The following is a 22369-nucleotide window of genomic DNA, read 5'->3' on the forward strand; positions in this document are numbered from 1 at the left end:
AATGGGCGTTCGACATAACAAGCATCGACCGACAAGCATTCCATTATCATGCATTTTCCGCACTAAAACTCGTTTTAAAGCACTCATAAAATTTTACGCTGTGCTATAAAAATTGACATTTCCGCAAACTGAGCTATATAGGTAGGCTGTGATCCTTAAGAGACGGTGCTTGATGAACAGAGAGAAAAGCCTCTGAAGATGGAAAAATGTAGAAATTGAAGTGTAGCGGTTTGTAAGAGCTATGTCCTTGAATGTAGGATTCTAGTATTTGCGTTTGCGACCGTTCGTTTTCCCTCGGAGTTCTCTTTTCAAAAGCTTGCTACTCTTATTCTATTGTGGGAATCGTTGCTGTCGGTTGTGTAAAAAATGATTGTAATAAATGATCCTTAGCGGAGATGAATGTAACTATCCGTCTAAGCAAACTTATACTGAATGGTAAGAACATTACATATCTTACAAGGAACGAAGTGTTCAACGGTTATCCGACATTTCTGCTGTGATTTTCAAGTTATTGGAAACGTGAAGGTCATACTAGAAGCATTATATTTGCAATAGTTCATTTCAAATGCCTGTTCTTGCAGTTTCTCTGGTGAGCTTTCAATTAGTTTTGCACATTGTATGGAAAATCTTTGTGAAACACAAATTTATGTGAACAGCGTTATACATTGTTGCTTCACATATTTAAAGAGTATAAACGAAGAAAAATCGATTACTACTGGTATTCAGCGCTAGGAACGGGGTAATATTGGCCAGAGTTTACACAGCCCTAATTTCAAGTGAAAGTAACCCAAGCTCCTCGAAGTTGGTGGCCTGCAACGTAAATCACATGCTTGTTGTAATTTCCGAAGCGCGCACATAAACGAAGGGCAGTTTCAAAAGTTCGAAATGGAAATGTACCAACTGGGTTAATGGGTTTATACCATGGCTTGTTGGCACACGAGTGCCATTTCTTAAACGATTTACGTCCTTCATCACGTCGACAATGTCATTATGTTGGCTTCTCGATTGGCTCCATCTGTTTGAAGGATTATCGTTGGGCCAGTAGTGGCAGCAGTTGGTTTCTTTCCATCAATCACATACACGTATGTATGCAATGAGAGGACTACCATTTCCTTTTAAGAGGAATGGATACAGATTACATTTAATATATTTTTAGCTTTAGACTCGATTATTGTTGTTTAATTTGCAAGATTGGTGATTGCTTCGATACCTCAACAGGTTGTGAATGTTTGGCTCAACTCAGATATGAATTTATTTTTCTCCACTCCCTTAAGTGGTAAAAATGTATATGAATAATAAACGCCGAATTAACTTTCAGCCAATTTAATTTAAAGCCTCTAAGCTTTTTATTGATAGTCATATATCGTCTTGAATAACACGCCCAAGTAACCACTTATCCCGCTAAAACACCTAAATTATTGATAGTAGCATCTTCATGCTGCTTAGGAGAATATCTCTAGGTAACTAAAAATCATATTTAATAGGGGACGATGGGGATTTCATGACTATGAGCAAATGAAAATTGAATTTAGTACTATACCATTTAATTCCACTATTTTTTTTATCTTTTGGCAGATATAAGTATTTCAACCTCAACTGTAAGGCCTTCTTTAGTGTCGTGTATTACGGCCTTACTTTTACGTGCAAAGAATTTGTTTTTTTTTTTTTTAATCTGAATACATAGAAAAAGCATTCGACATTGTTTGGCATGGAGACATGAATGTAAAATAAAAAAATAGAATTTTACAACATCGTACATTTTAGGTTTTTCGTCAGCACTCTAAATTTGATAGCAGTAAAGAAATGATGAATAACACGCAATAACCAATGTTAAAACATTGAAGCAAATAAAATTATCAATAATTTTAGGCAAAATTTGTAGCAATCTTTTATTGCCATCTTAAATTCTTTATATATTGAGCTGAAGTTAGGTTAGGTTTATTGAATATCTTTTTCGCTTATTTCTTATTTCAGCGGTCAAATGTAATTGGTGTTTTACATACAAAACATCTAAACAATATGGTCATCAATATACAACTCTTTAGTCCATACATGCTGCTCATTTGACAACATAATTCATGTCATCAAAAAATATATTGCGCTCAAAAAAGCTTCTGATTAATCTTACACTGGTTCCTTCATGTTCTATATATATATTTGATTCCAGCTAACACTGATAACACGATGATGATTTGTAAAGATTCAGCTAGAGATAAACAAAATCCAATAAAATTAACATATCTTGGTTATTATTTACTATAGTATAGTTCATTCCTCCCGTCTGCTTTCTTCGTTGAAGCAGATGCCATGCATCCTTTTGAACAGACTTTTGTTTACGGCCATCGATGTTGCATTAGACAATTCGGTAAAAATATGTATATGTGGCACCGGGCCGTCTAGAGCTGAAGACAGTGCAGCTATCACGATGTGTCTGCCACTTGTGACCGTAAAATAGTTGACTGTTTATTGGCACGAAAGTTGTTTGTCTATATTTTCTAACTCGTTTGCCTGTAGTTAAATCATTTCAAATAAATGTGTCATGGCGGATTAAAAAAACAGAGAAGTGCATTCAACTGCCCATAACCGCATATTTGTAACATTTGACAAAAGTAGGCATTGAGTAAATGGAATATCAAGTGTGCATTTGATGGCAGTATGGGAAGAAACTTAAATTTCTTATAATTACCAAGAATCGAAAGTGATTATTTGAGACTGAAATTTTGTATAGCTATATCGCATATTGGGTGAATAGCCAGAAAATAATTCTGATAGAAACATCATTGCTACTACATTACGAGGCTCTTTTATAATCTCAATGCAACTGTTATGCGGTTACAATAACCAATCTAACAAAACAACTTGATATTTGTTTCAAATTTTCTAAAACAATCTCATAGATTTCGAAAGTGTTTGTTACTTGATGACTCACCATGGTATTAACTCGAAATTATCAAAAATGACGAATGTGACAAATATGCAGTTATGGGCAGTAAAGGTTGAATGCTTTTACCTAGTACCTCTTAAGCAATGTGCTATAATACAGGTGAGGAGATGATTCTGTGTAATACACAACTGTTTGCATGTATTAGTGCCCCGTTTGTGTTTTCACACAGCAACCCATTGCATTGTGACTATGTGTGACGTCATACAGTTTGTTATCGAATGTATCTGGGGCTTCGTTGCTAGCAACCCTTTCGTAACCAAGGTTGTTGTGTGAGTTGTTACTCAAACAAAAACATGAAAAAAATCAGCACGGGAAGATGGCACTGGAGGTGACTCATGTAATTTATTTCTAACTTTTGTTTTATTTTAGGATAAAATCTACAACGCAGGAGATAGAACCATGAAGGACACAGTAGAATACTGAGCTATACAATTGGTAGCTTATGGATGCACATGAATTGTACGATTATTTCCCGTGATACATGGATGGATTATGAAAGTAGTGCTGGAATCTAATGTGGCTCAGAAAAGTGGTTTCATCCGCGAATTTATTGCCTAAAATCGTTATTTATGGAATCTACTTAAACGACTTTTACGTCTAAGTGTTACCTGTAGTTTTTTTGCGGTCTAATTTTGGCTCGTTCCACGATATGCAGGGTTTTGTACCCTCTCACAGAATTTCATTGAAACGGTATGACGTCAACCCTCTTCCCCTCCATGTTTATTTTGATTGTATACTACACTAATACAATCAAACACCCACTTTCTCCTCACCTCTTATATATCACATTGCCTCTTAAGCCCTAAAGCTAAGTATGCTGTTCCGCTCAAGAAAAGTAAAAATTTCTGCCCAAGAAATGGTCAAGAAATTTCCTACAGTGAGCTCCATTTGAATTGGCATTTCTTTTAAACTGCGTACTGCGATCAAAGAAAAATGCTTTTCTTGAGCATTTCTTGCAAGAAATTTCCAACGCATCGAGATAGGCGATTACTTTTCTGTTGAAGTGCATACTTCGCTTAAGGCTATAAGTGGTAGTCGAAATACGCGTATATGTCAAAAATAAGCTATTAGGGCGTAATTAAAGGTACAAGGTTCTCCAATCTACTTTTTTGTTTCTCTACATTTTTAATTTTTCGTAGTAAAAATATTCAACTGTCATATTAACTTAAACCACAATTAGAACTCAATTTATTCTTATTCCGGGTTTACCCGGAAATTAAAAATGTAGAGAAACAAAAAAGTAGATTGGAGAACCTAGTACCTTTAATTACGCCCTAATGGCTTATATTTGACATATACGCGTATTTCGAAATCTGCATCAGAAAAATGGTTTGAACTACGTGAAATTGGTAGTACTCTTACCCCGGGTATCACTCTTGCCCCATGTCCCTGTAATGTTCTCCAAGAAACATGTTAATAAGTTTTGAAATATGATAAAACTTCATTTTGCGAAGTAATAATGAAATATTTCTAGAAGGAGTCCCAAGTAATACGGCTATAATTTTGAAACGAATTGCGTGTAAAATGTATATTGGAGCATGTGTAGAAAAATTACGTATTAAGCTTTTAAGAGTAAGAACCTACAATTTTCCCAGTATTGCAGTGAATGATGATGATACAAACCGATGCCAAACATTTTTTTCCCAGATTGGCTTTAGCATTGTACAATAAGATTTTGATAAATCTTGATCGTCTTTTTGGAAATAATGCAATGAAATTGCATCTTGCCGTATCGTTTTCATTTCTGTCGCATTCAGTTTTCAGTCTCACAACTTACGGCTCCCTGTGATATAGTGAGTGGGCAAGATACAATATATCAACGCTATAGTAAAATGATTTACTAGAATATATAGATCTACGGGCATCTCCTTCCATTCTTTCAGCATGATGGAATATTAGTTTCCTTTAAAATTCATTGTTTGCCATCAAAATTAATTCAGCTCAAACATATAAACACAATTCCTTTTGACTGAACAATCATGACAGGTGCTTACAGTGAAGCGAAAACAACACAATTAAAGGAACCGTTTTCTACGCCGATCATCGCACATAAGTTTTTTTTTTCTCAGTACGACGGATTGAACATTGTTTACATTCTCAATTAGATGCGGTCGTTGAAGAAATTAAAAAAAAAATCGAAAATTATAGAACAACTTTGACGGCGTGTGATTGTAATGAAATCCTTCAGTGCAGAAGTTCGTAGTTTTTCCATAGTAAAAATAAGTTCCCGGTGAATTTTCTTACAGCTAATAACGTGCATATAGCAGTTATTACTGAAACATATTTAAAATCTGCATCCAAACTAAAAAAAGATTCTAACTTTTTTGTTTATTGTAATGATCGACTTGATGGGGCATGTGGGGGAGTTGCAATCATCATTCATAGGCGTATAAAACATCAACTGTTTTCGTCTTTTGAAACTAAAGTTTTAGGTGTATCTGTTGAAACACAGATTGGTAAATATAATTTCATAGCTGCCTATTTGCCTTTTCAATGTCTGGACAGCAAGTTAATTTGTTCCAAACTGACTGTCTACGACCAACCAACCCTACTCATCCCTCGCTACACTACTGGTGCACTACTGGCTAGCGCAAGTCCGCAAAGATTATATAATTGCGATCACCAGGCCACTATCTCCGAGATGACCAAAACAATAAGTTTGTTGAACTCCCTACCCTGGTCGGAAACAATAGCCTTCCAGCGCCAGTGGTATTGCCATCATCTCCATAACAGTACCATCACTAGCACTCGGTAGATCGATATCCGATCGGTTAACGGCTAAGAGAGTGAGATCCTGACTACTGAGCGTGCAGATCTATTCATCGCAGTAGAATCAACCCAGAAACCAGTCGATTTTGGGTCGCCGGCAGGAACACTTGGGCACCGAGCCCACGCGCAATTTTAACTCGTCTAGCTCTAAGAAGAATATAGATATAAGTTTATCCAATATAGTTGTTTGTTCTTAATAAAGTGTAGTTTGTGTAACTTGTTTCTGTTTAAGTGGAAGTGTTTAAATTGGCTACAGAAGCAGTGCATGCATCACCATTTGGACCGGATACTTCAACTAAAGTTGATCTTAGATCTGATCGCGATCTCCTAATTGGATCCCCATACCCTTCGGTCGATGTCGGACCTGACTGCCCGCTGCATCATAGACGCTATCGAGCCAACGGAAGGTTGAACAGCCAGGTGCGTACATTGTGGTCCTTCGAACCGGATCGGGACCAGGGAAGGATCAACGGAAGCTCGATTTGGATGCTGTCGACACAGGGTCGACGAAAGGACGCTGATTGGTGCCATTTTGTCAGCCAGACAGGTTTTCATGCTGTGATTGTTCTCGTGGATGAAAGGATTCCCCGCGTCAAAGGATCATCGCTTTCAAGGGAAGAAAGGATATCCACCATCACTCTTTGGGATCAGCGTCGCTTGGTTTGGACATTCGTCGGGTGGTACTTTCTGTCAGGTTAGTGAATACCGCTTACTATATGTCCAGCCGATCCTAGGAAACTACTCCATTCTAACACCTACGTTTTTCCGCAAATCTGCATGCACAATACCACCGAGATTTGGATTTCTCGGAATTCTTCTGGAAATTGGATTTTCACGTCTGGTCTGGGATCGGATACGAACGCCATTTGGATTGCATGACTTCAAGTGGAAAGGGACAACAACCAAAGCTACGGATTGCCTCATTGCTGGAGGACACTCACTGGACTAGCGCCGAAACTTGTCTCACAGGTAAATGTTAAAGAACGAGTATAAGTCCAGTCGATGTGTGCCTTGCATTGTACTTACACCCAATTTTCGACCATTTTTCTGGATCTTTTGCATCGGAGCCATTCTGGACAGGACTGTCTAGTGTTTTCGGATAAGACGTGAAGCTCTTGGTGCGCGTATCAACCCGAGATTATTGTGAGATTATCTGCCCGTCTTCATTCATCGGATTGGATTCCATTCATTGGATTGATGTTCAATACTGATGACCGAGTGACGATAGATGCCATCATCGTAGATCATCAGCGTACCACGTATGAATAAGAAGAGGCGGCACCAACGGAGATCTGTCCAGGTAAATGAACATTATTATAGCATATGTCGCCGAAGCAAGGCACAGTAAATACACCTGTTGATCGAATTTCGTATCCTCTTCGACTATTTATTCATACACGTGAGCCCTGTGGACCCCATCGGGTCTGTTGAATGCCTTTCGTGATTAATTCTCCGCTTCGGACCTTTGAGCTATTGCACGCTGGACTTGCACCGCTGTTTGTTGTCTGGGTAAGCCACAACAGTATATGTCCAGCCGTGGCATTTATTTTGAATACTACATCGTATATCCCTCCTCTTCATTCCTCTACTTTCGTTGGTTGCTGAGACGATCTGGTTGACGTAGCAAAATCACATTGCACATCGTGATTGGTTTTGGAAATTGATTATCGTTGGGCATTCTCGCCTGTCCCGTCAGGTTAGTGAACAAGATAGTATATGTCAGCCAAGCTAGGCGTATACGCGGAATACTACACCATCATCTCTTTATCTGTTACCGGTGAATTGAAACGTCAACCATGCCGCCCGCTGGATCATCTACGAAAAAACCTTCATTGAAGCAACTAACTGCAAGGCTTGTTGAATCGCAGTCTTCCCTTCAAGACATTTGGCTATTCATTGAGGATTTTAGAGAGGATACGAAGCTCTCTCAAGTGGAAGTTCGCTTGGAGAAATTGGAGGAGCTATGGGACAGATTTTCCGAGACGTTAGTTGAGATTAAATCCCATGATGATTATAAAGAGGATGAGTCTTACGACAAGGAAAGGCGGGAGTTCAACAATCGCTATTATGAGGCAAAATCTTTTCTTGTGGTTAAGGTTAAGGGTTTGAAGGAACCACAATCCCTAGACCAAAGCGTGCGTCTCCCCGATGCGTCGATGCATGGTGCGCTTGATAACGTAAGGTTACCTCAAATCAAGCTGCAAACTTTTAACGGTGATATCGACGAGTGGCTAGGCTTTCGGGATTTATTCACCTCCCTTATTCATTGGAAACCAGATCTTCCGGAGGTGGAAAAGTTCCACTACTTGAAGGGATGTCTTCAAGGGGAGCCACGCAGTCTGATTGACCCGCTAAAAATAACCAAGGCAAACTATCAGGTGGCATGGGATATGCTGCTCAAGCGTTATAACAACAGCAAGCAGTTAAAGAAGAGGCAAATTCAATCACTGCTGTCGTTGCCTACGCTCTCCAAGGAGTCCATTGGAGAATTGCACACGCTTTTAGAAGGCTTTGAGCGGATAGTGCAAACCCTCGATCAGTTGGTCCAGCCAGCTGAATATAAGGATTTACTGCTGGTTAATATCCTCACGTCACGCTTGGATCCAGTGACACGCAGGGGATGGGAAGAATTTTCTTCTTCGAAGGAAATCGACTCACTAGATGAACTCAGGGAGTTCCTCAATCGGCGAGTGCACGTCTTGGAGTCACTACCACCCAAATCCACGGACACCAGGGGTGTTCATCCGCCTCCGTCACAGTCGAAGCAGAAATCGTCGTTCATAAGAAGTAGTTTCACCACAGCACAAGCGTCCGGGGGTCGCTGTGCATGCTGTTCCGGAAATCATCCGCTGTTCCAATGTAGCACATTCCAACGGTTATCGGTCTCGGACAGGGACGGTCTGCTGAGAACTCATTCTCTTTGCCGAAATTGCTTCAGATCGGGGCATCAAGCACGGGATTGCCAATCCAAGTACTCGTGCAGGAATTGCAAGGGTCGCCACCATTCCTTGGTCTGTTTCAAATCAGAAAAGGGTGGTGGAAATAAGGTTTCTGCGGTTGCAAAGGGCAACATTCCATCCACCGATATGGATTCCCAAGTAAATTCCAATCCCAGTTCCTCCCAGGTGGCTAACGCGGCAGCCACTGATACAACGGTTTCAAATGCGGCACACCAATACACTTCCAAGGTCTTACTAGCCACAGCAATCGTTGTAATGGTAGACGACGATGGAAATCGACATCCCGCTCGGGCACTCTTGGACTCCGGTTCCGAGAGCAATTTTATAACGGAAAGATTGTGCCAACGCATGAAGGTGACTCGAAATAAGGTGGAAATTTCGGTCCTGGGTATCGGACAGGCTTCAACAAGGGTTAAGCAACGGATAAGAGCGGTGATATGCTCACGAATATCCCCATTTTCCAGAGAGTTGGATTTTCTGATTCTACCGAAGGTGACTGTGAACCTTCCTACAACATCGGTCAACATTGATGGTTGGGACATACCAAATGGAATAGAACTAGCAGATCCTACGTTTTTTGAGTCAAAAGGCGTGGATGTCGTACTGGGAATTGAGTCGTTCTTCGATTTCTTCGAAACTGGCAGGCGGATTTCATTGGGTGAGCGGTTACCAATGCTCAACGACTCGGTTTTCGGATGGGTCGTTTGTGGAGGCGCATCGATTCCCACTAATTCACTCCAAATCAGCTGCAACACGTCATCGTCCGGACGGTTGGATATGTTATTAGAGCGTTTTTGGGAATGTGAAGAATTAGGATCAGAAAGGGCAATCTCGCCGGAGGAACGACGCTGTGAGGAGCTATACCAGCAAACAGTTCGTCGAGAACAGGACGGCCGGTACACCGTCGCACTCCCAAAGCAAAACGATACTATTCCACAGTTGGGTGCATCACGTGAGATCGCATTTCGACGGCTTCAAGGAACGGAGCGTAGACTAGCAAGGGACGCTGGTTTGCGAGAACAATATATCTCATTCATGGAAGAATACCTCGCGATGGGCCACATGCGGAAAATTGACAAGGCTACTCAGGAATCGGTCCAACGATGCTATTTGCCGCATCATCCGGTGGTCAAGGAGGCAAGTACGACCACCAAGGTACGAGTAGTTTTCGATGCTTCTTGCAAAACAGCGTCAGGAGTATCATTAAACGATGTTTTACTGGTGAGGCCAGTAATTCAAGAGGATCTAAGGTCGATTGTACTGCGGTGTCGTACACGCCAAATTATGCTGGTCTCTGATGTGGAAAAAATGTTCCGCCAGATCTATGTTTGTAAGGAAGATCGACCGCTCCAATGCATCCTGTGGAGATCATCACCGATAGACGACGTTGAGGTTTATGAGCTGAACACCGTGACGTACGGTACCAAGCCAGCTCCCTTTCTGGCTACAAGAACGGTTAAGCAACTGGTGGAAGACGAAGAACAACGATACCCGTTGTTTTAAAATTCTCGTTAATAAAGAAAATAAAAAAAAAAATAAAAAACGATACCCGTTGGCAGCCCAAGCAGCTAGCGAAGACGTCTACATGGACGACGTCATCACAGGTGCGGATAATGTCGAAACTGCGTTGAATCTCCGAGATCAACTTGACCAAATGATGTCCGGAGGTGGATTCCGGCTGAGAAAGTGGGCATCTAACTGTCCCAAAGTATTGGAAGGCATTCCGCCGGAAGACTTAGCCATTAAACAGTCATCAGGGGTCAACCTTGGGCCTGATCCGTCAGTAAAAACGCTAGGACTGACCTGGGTGCCGAAAACAGACGTTCTTAAATTCCAATTCCAAATACCCGATCAGGAGGAGGAGGAAAAACCCACTAAACGTAAGGTTCTTTCCATAATTGCCACATTGTTCGACCCACTAGGGTTACTAGGAGCCGCTATCACCAGCGCTAAGATATTTATGCAACAGTTATGGTCGGTACAGGATGAGAAGGGTCAAAAAATCGACTGGGATCAACCACTTCCTTCCACGGTGGGTGAGATTTGGCTGAAACTTCGCAGCCAATTACCAACGTTCAACCAAATCACTATTGATCGTTGCGTCGTTATTCCCGGAGCAGTGTCTATGCAAATACACTGCTTCTCGGATGCATCAGAGAAGGCCTTTGGTGCATGTGTCTTCATGAGGAGTGTAAACGCTGAAGGTTCAATCATGGTTAGGCTTCTTACTTCGAAGTCTCGAGTAGCACCTTTGAAATGCCAGTCAATTCCGCGGCTGGAGCTTTGCGGAGCCCTTCTAGCGGCTCAATTATGCGAAAAGGTTCAAGCGTCCTTAAAGCGCACTATGGAAACGTTTTTTTGGACCGATTCAACCTGCGTGCTTCGCTGGATTAACGCAACTCCAACGACGTGGACGACCTATGTTGCAAATCGGGTTTCGAAAGTGCAAGCAATTACCGAAAATGGGCGATGGAGACATGTACCTGGAGTCGAGAACCCTGCAGATCTCATATCAAGAGGAATTTCGCCGGAAGAGATTGTAGGCAATCGTTTGTGGTGGCAAGGACCGAACTGGTTAGAAGAAAATCCGGAAGCGTGGCCGAAACTGCATCAAACTGTGACCGAAAATGCAGAGGAGGGAGAAAACGAGAGACGTCGGACAGTTATAGCAAACGTCACTACACCGAACGTCGAATTCAACGAGGAATACATCGGCAAATTCGCTTCATATAACGATATGATTCGCAGAACAGCATATTGGCTTCGGTTGATGGATTTACTGCGCAAACCTAGAACTGATAGGAAAAACGGATCCTTCCTGTCTACAGCGGAACTACGAGAGGCCGAAAACGTGCTCGTTAGGCGAGTACAGAAGGAAGCCTTTGCCAAGGAATGGAAGGCAATTATGAACCAATCTACTCTTCCACCAAGCTCTCCATTACGGTGGTACAATCCAACAATTTCTAAGGACGGAATCATGAGAGTAGGTGGCCGTTTAAGCAAATCTCAAGAAACAGAGGACAGTAAGCATCCTATTCCTTTACCGGCCCGCCACGTCTTCACTCGTAAGCTCCTATGGCATTATCATGAGAGGCTTTTACACGCTGGTCTACAGCTTCTGTTAGGAGTAGTTAAACTACGATTCTTGCCCTTAGGAGGAAGAAGTGTCGCCAAACAAGTAGTTCACAATTGCCTGAAATGTTACCGTTCGAGACCAACACCAATCCAGCAATACATGGGCGACCTACCAGCAGCGCGGGTCACCGTTTCCAGACCATTCTCCAGAACAGGCGTCGACTATTTTGGACCGGTCTACATCCGTCCAGCTCCTCGGCGCCCCGCAGTGAAAGCGTACGTTGCCCTGTTCATCTGCTTGTGTACCAAGGCGGTGCATCTTGAATTGGTCACAGATCTTTCGACTGACCGGTTTCTCCAAGCTCTACATCGGTTCGTGGCAAGACGGGGGAAATGTAGCGATATCTACTCCGACAATGGCACCAATTTTGTCGGTGCTAGGAACAAATTACAGGAGTTCCTGAAATTATTGAAGGATCAAACTCACAGAGAGATTGTTGCCAAGGATTGTGCCATGCAAGGAATTCAGTGGCATTTTTCTCCACCAAGCGCCCCACACTTCGGGGGCCTCTCGGAGGCTGCGGTTCGTTCGGCGAAGAAGCACCTCCTTAAAGTCATCGGCGAAGATCCAGTTTCCCCGGAAGATTTCTCCACACTGCTCGTCCAAGTTGAAGGGTGCTTGAATTCTCGCCCTCTCACGCCCATGTCGGAGGACCCTGAAGACCTGGAGCCGTTGACTCCCTCGCATTTCCTTGTCGGCACGTCCCTCCAAGCTTTGCCGGATCCCAACCTCGAAGATATCCCACTCAACCGGCTTAATAAGTACCAGCTGATCCAACGAAAGCTCCAAGATTTCTGGCGACGGTGGCGTCGGGAGTATTTATGCCTACTTCAAGCCAGGGCTAAACGCTGGAAACCGCCGGTACAGGTAGAAATCGGCAAGTTGGTCGTTATCCAGGACGACAAGGTTCCTCCGATGCGTTGGAGAATGGGACGCATACAAGAACTACATCCAGGTGACGACAATGTGGTTCGAGTCGTTACCATAAAGACATCTTCAGGTGTGTTAACACGTCCGGTTGAAAAACTGTGCATTCTACCAATACCGGACTGCAACGACGAACCTGAGTCCGAAGCCACATCATCCAGCAACCAAATGTGATTTCCGTTCCATTTCCCCACCCTGTCGAAGAGGATATTCCTGTTTCTTTTCTCTTTTCAGAAATACGACATTTCTGGGTGGGTGAGGATGTCTACGACCAACCAACCCTACTCATCCCTCGCTACACTACTGGTGCACTACTGGCTAGCGCAAGTCCGCAAAGATTATATAATTGCGATCACCAGGCCACTATCTCCGAGATGACCAAAACAATAAGTTTGTTGAACTCCCTACCCTGGTCGGAAACAATAGCCTTCCAGCGCCAGTGGTATTGCCATCATCTCCATAACAGCACCATCACTAGCACTCGGTAGATCGATATCCGATCGGTTAACGGCTAAGAGAGTGAGATCCTGACTACTGAGCGTGCAGATCTATTCATCGCAGTAGAATCAACCCAGAAACCAGTCGATTTTGGGTCGCCGGCAGGAACACTTGGGCACCGAGCCCACGCGCAATTTTAACTCGTCTAGCTCTAAGAAGAATATAGATATAAGTTTATCCAATATAGTTGTTTGTTCTTAATAAAGTGTAGTTTGTGTAACTTGTTTCTGTTTAAGTGGAAGTGTTTAAATTGGCTACAGAAGCAGTGCATGCATCACCATTTGGACCGGATACTTCAACTAAAGTTGATCTTAGATCTGATCGCGATCTCCTAATTGGATCCCCATACCCTTCGGTCGATGTCGGACCTGACGGCCCGCTGCATCATAGACGCTATCGAGCCAACGGAAGGTTGAACAGCCAGGTGCGTACACTGACTTTCGAAAATTGACTCGCAATAAGTCAAAATTTGTTTGTTATTGGTGACTATAATGCCAAAAATCGGTCATGGAATAATTCTCAAAGTAACTCCAATGGCAGAATTTTATTTGATGAGTGCTCTTCAGGATATTTCTCAATTCAATACCCTGATAGCCCTACATGTTTTTCCTGTTCTAGAAATCCATCTACGATTGATTTGGTCTCAACCAACTCTAGTCATCTTTGTAGCCAATTAGTTACTCATGCTGATCTTGATTCTGACCATGTCCCTGTTACGTTTCAAATATTCCATGAAGCGATTCTCAATCCAATTAGCTCCACTATCTATTATTTTCGTGCTGACTGGAATATATATGAAACATATATTGACTCTAATCTAAATGTTAACATTTCTTTACTAACAAAACTTGATATTGACAATGCTCTTGAAACTTTAACAAATTCCATTGTTGAAGCCAGGAGCATTTCGATTCCAAAATGTGAAAATTTGAATCCGTGGTTATAGACGATGATCTTAAACTCTTGATCCGTCTAAAAAACGTGAGGAGAAGGCAATTTCAACGCACTCGCGATCCTGCTATGAAAATTATATGGCAGGATTTGCAGAAAGAAATCAAAAAACATTATGCACAATTATAATAAATCCTATAGGAAACAAAAATTTTGAAAATAAAATTTCTCAATTGGACCCTGGCCCTTAGCCCTTTTAGAAATTATCTTCTTCTTCTTCTTCCTCTTCTTCTTCTTCTTCTTCTTCTTCTTCTTCTTCTTCTTCTTCTTCTTCTTCTTCTTCTTCTTCTTCTTCTTCTTCTTCTTCTTCTTCTTCTTCTTGGCATTAACGTCCCCACTGGGGATTCTACCCCATTACCCCGAATCCCATTACCCCGAATGCCATTAACCCGAACGCCATTACCCCGAATTCCAAAACCCCGAACGACCCATCACCCCGAATGACATTACCCCGAATTTCAAAACCATTGGGAAATGTCATCAATATCATCATGTGAAGATAATTGTGAATTCGGGGAAATAGCATTCGGTGTGATGGAATTCGGGGTAATGGTGCATTCGGGGTAATGGAATTCGGGGTGATGGGATTCGGGGAAATGGCATTCGGGTTAATGGGGTAGAATCCCACTGGGATAAAGCCGGCTACTCAGCGTAGTGTACTAAAAGCACTTCCACAGTTATTAGCTAAGAGCTTTCTTTGCCTAAGTTGCCATTTTCGCATTCGTATGTCGTGTGGCAGGTACAATGATACTTTATGCCCAGGGAAGTCAAGGAAATTTCCATTACGAAAAGATCCTGGACCGACCGGGAATCGAACCCAGACACCTTCAGCATGGCTTTGCTTTGTAGTTGCGAAGTCTAACCACTAGACTAAGGAATGGCCTAAGGAAATTATTTAAAATTTTGAAAAAACCCCGGAATACCGGCTTTGAAAGAGGAAAACAAATTATTACTAACTAATTGCGAAAAAGCTCAAAAACTTGCTATGCAGTTTGAAAGCGCGCACAATTTCAATTTAGGACTTACTAGTCCAATTGAAAATCAAGTTACTCTCGATTTCGAAAATATTCTCATTCAAGAGAACGTTTTCGAAAATGCCTGGGAGACTGATTTGGAAGAAGTGAGAACTATTATTAAAAAAATCAAAAATATGAAAGCTCCTGGCGATGATGGAATTTTCTACATCCTCATCAAGAATCTTCCAGAAAGTAGCTTATCATTCTTAGTTGATATATTTAACAAATGTTTTCAATTAGCATATTTTCCTGACAAATGGAAAAATGCTAAGGTTGTTCCAATTTTAAAACCAGACAAAAATCCTGCAGAAGCTTCTAGCTATCGACCAATCAGTTTGCTTTCCTCATTCAGTAAACTTTTTGAAAAGGTTACTTTGAACAGAATGATGGCCCACATCAACGAAAATTCAATTTACTTTGTACTGCCAAGTAGGCTTTGGAGTAGTCCATGGTAAGTCACTACACAAAGTGTCAAATATGTGTTCCGGTTCTTACAACTTTTTCTGTGCAAATATTTTTCCAGTAGAAGCATTAACCTAAGAACGCTAATGTCGCTACTGTTCGTGTTACCAACATCTATACCCGTAACGCGGGTAGATCACCTTTTCGTGGTGCGTTACGGGGTAAGATCTACCTATTTGAACCCTAGTATCATCTTGTTTGTCGGGCTAGGGTAATATATTCTGGTAATTCAAGGATTCGCGGTACAAAGTCCTTGTTACTGGCAACAGTTTCTGAAAATTAATCTATTTTACCTAGCAGATGGTTAAAGACTCGGAGTTGGTCAGTCCCGAGACTACACTTGAAGCCAGGATAACAATCATGAGTATTAACTCAACAAGGACTGTAAGTATTGGTAATTCAAGGACTCACGTGAATTCTGATTACTAAACAAATTTTCTAGCTTGATTCAGTTTTGCTGCTAGCATAAAGCCCCTTTTTTCTAGTATTTTTCTGGGACTAAACTAAAAGCGAAGCAAGGATGAGGCGCATCCGAACAGAGAGAGACCAACATCTAGTTTGCCTCGCGCTGACAGCGTGAGTACCGGGCCTCAAAGTGTCAAATAAATTTTTATAAACATAACAAATCATTCACTACAAGATGACATTGATCAAACAATGAAAAAGTGCAGTTGATGGTGATTACACATTAATTCAGTTTTGTGACAACAGCGTCACTAGCGTTCTACTAATAATATTTCTATTATTATTCCACACAATCAAATTGCAACCTTTGAGGAACAAAACTGTGAAGGAATCACGTAAATCGGTTGACCCGTTCTAGAGCCATTTCGTGACATACAAACAATTTTTTTTTTAATATAGATTACCGTTTTTACTCATATTCCGAACACTTAAGACCAGCAGTGGCTTCAAATGCATCCGAAGCAGATTGTTTTGAAAGTTTCAATTTCTTCACAAAACCTAACTGTTAGCTATTGGATAACCGATAACAATATTTATTTAGTAATTTTAGTTTTATTTTTACGTAGAAGTGTGTAATAACATTTTCATTCAAATGCCGAACACTGCGTTCATTCTGTCTCATATTCTGAACACCTTGATTCAAATTCCGAACAGCACGAATAAATCATGTTCAAATAAATCAAACCCACGACCATCCGCATAAAGCGATGGTACGCCACGTTGACCCCTATACTTCCAAACGTTTGTCCAGCAAGTCTTCTAAAAATATGACTTGCTATTCCTAACATAACATTTTATAAATTCTGGTATGTTAAATTTCGAAGAAGTTGTCAAAGATATTTTGAATTTTATATGATCCATTCAACAAGCTGGAGACGAACTTTGTTTTAATTTCTGGAGGAAGCCATAATAAAACACTTTGGGCAATATTCAAAGAGAATTCTTCTTGTAAATTTTCAGTTTTATTCTGCGAATTTGTTTTGAAATTTCTGTCAGCATTTCTTGAGGATTTTTTCGAGAAGTCATTAAAAGAACTTAAGTAAAAAAAAATAGATAAAATTCTTAGAAAAAATCTCTGGAGGAATCGCGTTAGGCAGTCCCAAGTTCTAAGTATTACCTCTATAACTTTATAAAAATATATTGGAGAATTGTACAAAAATTACTAAATATTCTTCAATGTATATGACACAAATAAAATTCTTAGGCAAACACATTGAGCAATCCTTAAAAAATCCCAACATATTCCTTGCATTAATTTCTGGATCAATCTCTGTGTTTTTTGGAAAAATTTCATTTGTATTAATACAATTTTCGTGAGAGTCTTGATGTGAAATTTTTGAAAAGATGTCATAAAAATTATTGGTGAGAATTGTTAAAGTTTTTCTTTGAAAATACCAGGCCGAACTCATTGGGGAAGTGCAAAGTATTTCCTGGGATATTTTTTTAAAGGTATTGGTGAAGGTATCCCTGAAAAGATTCCTTTACTTATCATTCGGATATCTACTGGATGGGCAATAATTTGATAACTGTCAAGGTCATTGACTGAAACATATTGAGTTGCATAACAAATTTTTATCAGAATCCTCGTTGAATTTGTTGCTAGCTGTTGATATATCAGAAGCTTCAATATATACAAGTTTTGGGGGGTTTGCTCAGCCGAGTTAACTAAATACTTGCAATAAGAAAAAAAAAACAATACGACTGATCAGTTATCAGCCAGCGCTCGATCCGATTGGTCGCCTTTCGCGCTACCGAGCAAGCATTTTGTTTCGATTTTAGCTGTGAAGTGCTATTGTTAACTTGCTTAACAATGAGTGCTGTGCGAAAAAATACATTGGTCATAGACTTAAGTGTTCTTCCCGTTCGACCAAGTGCGGGGATCATAAAACAGTTTCTTGACGAGAAGCTTAAGCTCGATATGGCTTCTGTCAAGAATCTTCAGCTACACACCATCCGGAACTGTGCTCTCATCGAGATGTGTAGTTTGGAAGCAGCTGAACGTATTGCTGCTGCTCATCATCTCAAGCATTCCATAGCAGCCGAGAAGAAGAATTTCAATATTCCGGTCTATATGGAAGACTGCTCAACCAACGTACGCATCCACGATCTCCCGCCAGGTATCCCAAACTCGGTTGTTGCCGACCACTTGAAAGAGTACGGAAAAGTTAAATCTGTGGCACGTGAACTATGGGAAAAGTTCTTCCCCGGTATACCTAACGGCGTTTGCATGGTGCGAATCGAACTGGTAAAGCATATACAGGTATGTTCCGTTTTTATCAACACGATCGGCAATTTTCAGTTGACAAAAACGGAACCGTGACAAAAACGGAATAATTTTCTTAGACAAAATATTTTACAAATTTGAAAAACAAATTTCAGTTTTGTCAGGATAATACACATTTCCATCCTATAAATGCACAGTATTGGTGTTTTGGAGCTGTGAGAAGCATATAGATTGTTCATTCTTATGTGTTATGTGTTCGTTATGAAAGTTGATTGCAAGCTCCTATCAATCAATATGATTTTGTCATCAATCATTAATAGTTTTAGTTCTCTTGAATAGAATTTTAATAAATGTAATATAGAATATCATAATTTTAATAAATGTGATGTAGAAAATGATAATCACATAAATGTTCTATGCATCATAAATGTTCTTTGGGTCATGCTGATCATTATTTTTTTTTTCAAGAAATATTAAACAAGAAACAACTTCTTTTTCTACTGTTCATCCTCATCCCTATGCTTCTTCTTCTTTTTTTTATGGCATTGGCACACCCGATTGGCGATTAAATGTGGGGTTATGTTGCCAAATTTTTTTCAAACTGAAATGAACATTTACGGTTTCCTGTGTTGCTGAATTGCCAAAATCTTATCAATAAAACGATTGCGTGATCTTTCTTCTAAAGTTATTACTACCAACTTTGACAGGGATGCTCTAATCGCCAATCTAGAACAGCGCCACCATAGCCTTTTAGCTTTACGTTACATCACAAGTAGACTGGCAATAAACTAACCTAAAGTTTTAGTTTTTTGTTAAGTAAAAATCATCTTACTAGGGCCCCGTCAAACGTTTTGCCATCAAGTAGGCTGCTGAAATATGGTATGCAATCTCCCATATAAAACGACAGATAAGTTTTCAGTTGTTTTTCCAGTTGTTCCAGAGAATTTTCCAAATCGTTTCCTTTACTCAAACACGTCGGAAAACTTGGGCCAATGCAACAGTGAAATAATCATGTAGTCTATTACCCCGTTCTTAAATCATTTCGTGGCATACAAACACCATTATTTTTTAATTTATTTAAAAGTTCATCAAAAACAAAAAAGTGTACAAATTCGATTACAAGCATATTAGAAGCACCATATTAGAACTTGTTGGTAAGAAACTCTTTTGTAAAGTTTTATGAATAAGCGTATGGCTGTTGGTGCAAGACTCATAGTTTGGTCTCCATGTGGGGTAAGGGTTTGGGATGGCAACGTGCGTGACGTGGGAACGTCCAGTATCAACAGTTTCTCAAATTGTCAGCAATTTCAGCCCTTTATCCTCTTCCTCGATGCTAATATATTATATGGAGATTCCAAAATTTTCTATAGATTGCTTGACCTTTTCCCCTATCTCTTAGAATAGGATCTAATCAATGGCTGTTTGCTATAATTTGTGCAATGCTATCGAGTTTGGCAGATAGAAGATAATGTCCCAAAATATGACGGGGTCGACAGTCTTATCAAGAATGAAATAAACTCGATCATATCTCTTGCCGTTGCCCAAACACTTTTGAGTTCATTCTCAAGTGCATCCCTTATAAAAAAAATGGGATCGTCCATTAATCACGTAAGGAGTTATGGGGGAGTGAGGGTGTTTGAGATATTTTACGTGCCATACAAATTATTTTTTATTTTCATACAAAAAATCAATACCATAGGGAGAGAGGGGACGAAAAACCGACATAATCAAATTCACATAGAAAGTGCTTTGATGCCATGTTATATGTGAAAAAGGAGATGTCTCTGCAACTCTCTTAAGTACAAATTCAACTAATCACAAATTCCAGTTGTTGCTAGGACGTAGCCAGCGCAACTCTCGATTGTTGAAGCATGAGTCAATCTTGTCGAACAGACCATGCTTGAAAGTTTGAGTTTGAAAATTCCAATTCATTAGTGGATAAGAAGGAGTCACACTTTATTGAATCGTATATAACTTGACGCCTACCATGTATCGTAGCTGCTCATCATCAACATAATGTCGAAAATTTAACTCTGAGGCTATTGAAAAGCATTCAAACAACTTCAAAATAAGTATTTAGTTCATATTCTAAACATTTTGAAAACAAAAAAAAAAACATTTTTTGTGTCTTGATAAAAACGGAATAATTTGTTGACGAAATCGGAACGTGACAAAATCGGAGCGTGAAAAAATCGGAACGTGATAAAAACGGAACATACCTGTACCATCATACATTCGTATAACACAGGGTTTCTCAACCGGTGGTCCGCGGACCCCTAGGGGGCCGTGACGAGCTCTCAGGGGGTCCGTGAAGCAAATTTTTTTTTTGTTTTTTTTTTTTTTTTTTTTTTAGGTTACGATGTCCTTGTTTTATTGTCAAAAAATTCTAAATTAGTTGTACATTTTATAAAATTTAAAGTTTGCAATACTGTGTTCCTCTTTAGGCGTTTGAATTACAAAAGAAAGAAAAGTAGCTATTATTTTAATACAACTAAGTTTTTGGTGTCTCGAAAACTGCTTTAGTGATGAGTAAAGCCAATCATTTAGTTGAAAATCTCGAAATCTCCTGTTTTCTCTAATGAGTAGCTGTCGTTGATAGTGCCATATTTCCCTTATAGGTATACATTTGAAGATCCTGTGCTCAATATCATCTATTTCCTGGTTGCACTGTTCACAGTATGGGTCCGGTCGCTGTTGTTGGTTGAAGAGCAAACTATTGGTGATAATTTTTCCATGCATTATCCGATACCATATCGAACGTCGATCAGAGTTGATGATTTTAGAATGCAAATTTTGCAGAATAGATTTCCAATCTCGTTGAGGATGATTTCTGATCATTTTCGCATCTTTCAGTCTCTGCACAAAGCACTCATGTAACGATGCTGAGGAAAGGAACTCCATCATTGCTTCAGGCAAGAATGCGGATTCCTGTATGGTGATCCTTATATGCACAAACTTTCTAGGAACCCCATTCACGAAAGGAGGATTGGCGTTTAATGCATAGAACCGATTGAAGAATGGAAGGTGTTCTGCCAGACTTATCATGCGATTGACAAGCAAGGCTTTGGATTTAATCGCCGGTGAGTGCAGATTTAGCCCTCCTCTGTTTTTCGGAAGCGTTAATGTTTCGAAAGGAATTCTTGCTGAGTTTTGACCATACCATAGAAAAGATCCGATTCTTGATATGAATTTCCCAGCAAATTTGTTTGGCAGTGGAAGAACTGAAGCCATGTACCACATTTTGGAGCAGATGTATGTGTTTAGCAGTATGACTTTTTGAATCAGATTCAAATTTCGCACGTTATTCATCCACAGTGCTCGTTGAAACTTGAGTAGTACGGAGCTCCAATTTAGCTCAACTGTCCTAGTAAAGTTGCTCGAAAACTGTATTCCTAGGATCTTAACCTCGTTTTCAATCGTCAACCAATCACTGTCTGTTGTAAGGTTGACATTGCCTATCATAAGTGCAACGGTTTTCGCAGTGTTCAAAATCGCTCCAGCTTCATTTGCAAAGTCAGAAAAAATATCCATGATAGCAATCAAATCTCTCTCATTTTGCACAAACATTGATACATCGTCGGCGTATGCATTCATGATTGCGTTGGGAAATAATTGGGTGATTTTGTCCAGAAGCGGCTGGAGGTAGATCACAAATAAAAACATTGACAGAGGATCACCTTGTCTAACTGAACGCCGAATCTGTATTTCCCGGGATAAGGAACCGTTGATAAGTACCTTTGAGAAACTATTGGCCATAATGTTGCCAATAAGCTGTGTGAAATTTGGATTAAATTGCATCTCTGTCATGGTTCGCTTCAAAAAGTTTTGATCCACTCTGTCAAAGGCGATGGACCACGCGAAAGAAACCAATAATGAACTACCACGGGTTTCTTCTAGTTCACAGAGTTTGTCGATTATTCTAGCCGTTGCACCGAAGATGTTTTTCTTGCCGTTCGAGCATTTTTGATTGCTGGATAGCACGAGAGGAAGGATATTTACCATTCGTTGCTTGAGAAT

At 40.3% G+C, this 22369-nt stretch overlaps 1 protein-coding gene across 2 annotated transcripts in view; it reads right to left on the bottom strand.

The window, feature by feature from the left end:
- LOC5565354 (sodium/potassium/calcium exchanger Nckx30C) overlaps positions 1-22369 on the bottom strand; it is a 253928-nt gene that overhangs the window by 14412 nt on the left and 217147 nt on the right. The window lies entirely within an intron of this gene.

This window comes from Aedes aegypti, chromosome 2, assembly GCF_002204515.2.
Source record: "Aedes aegypti strain LVP_AGWG chromosome 2, AaegL5.0 Primary Assembly, whole genome shotgun sequence".
Taxonomy (NCBI): Eukaryota; Metazoa; Arthropoda; class Insecta; order Diptera; family Culicidae; genus Aedes; species Aedes aegypti.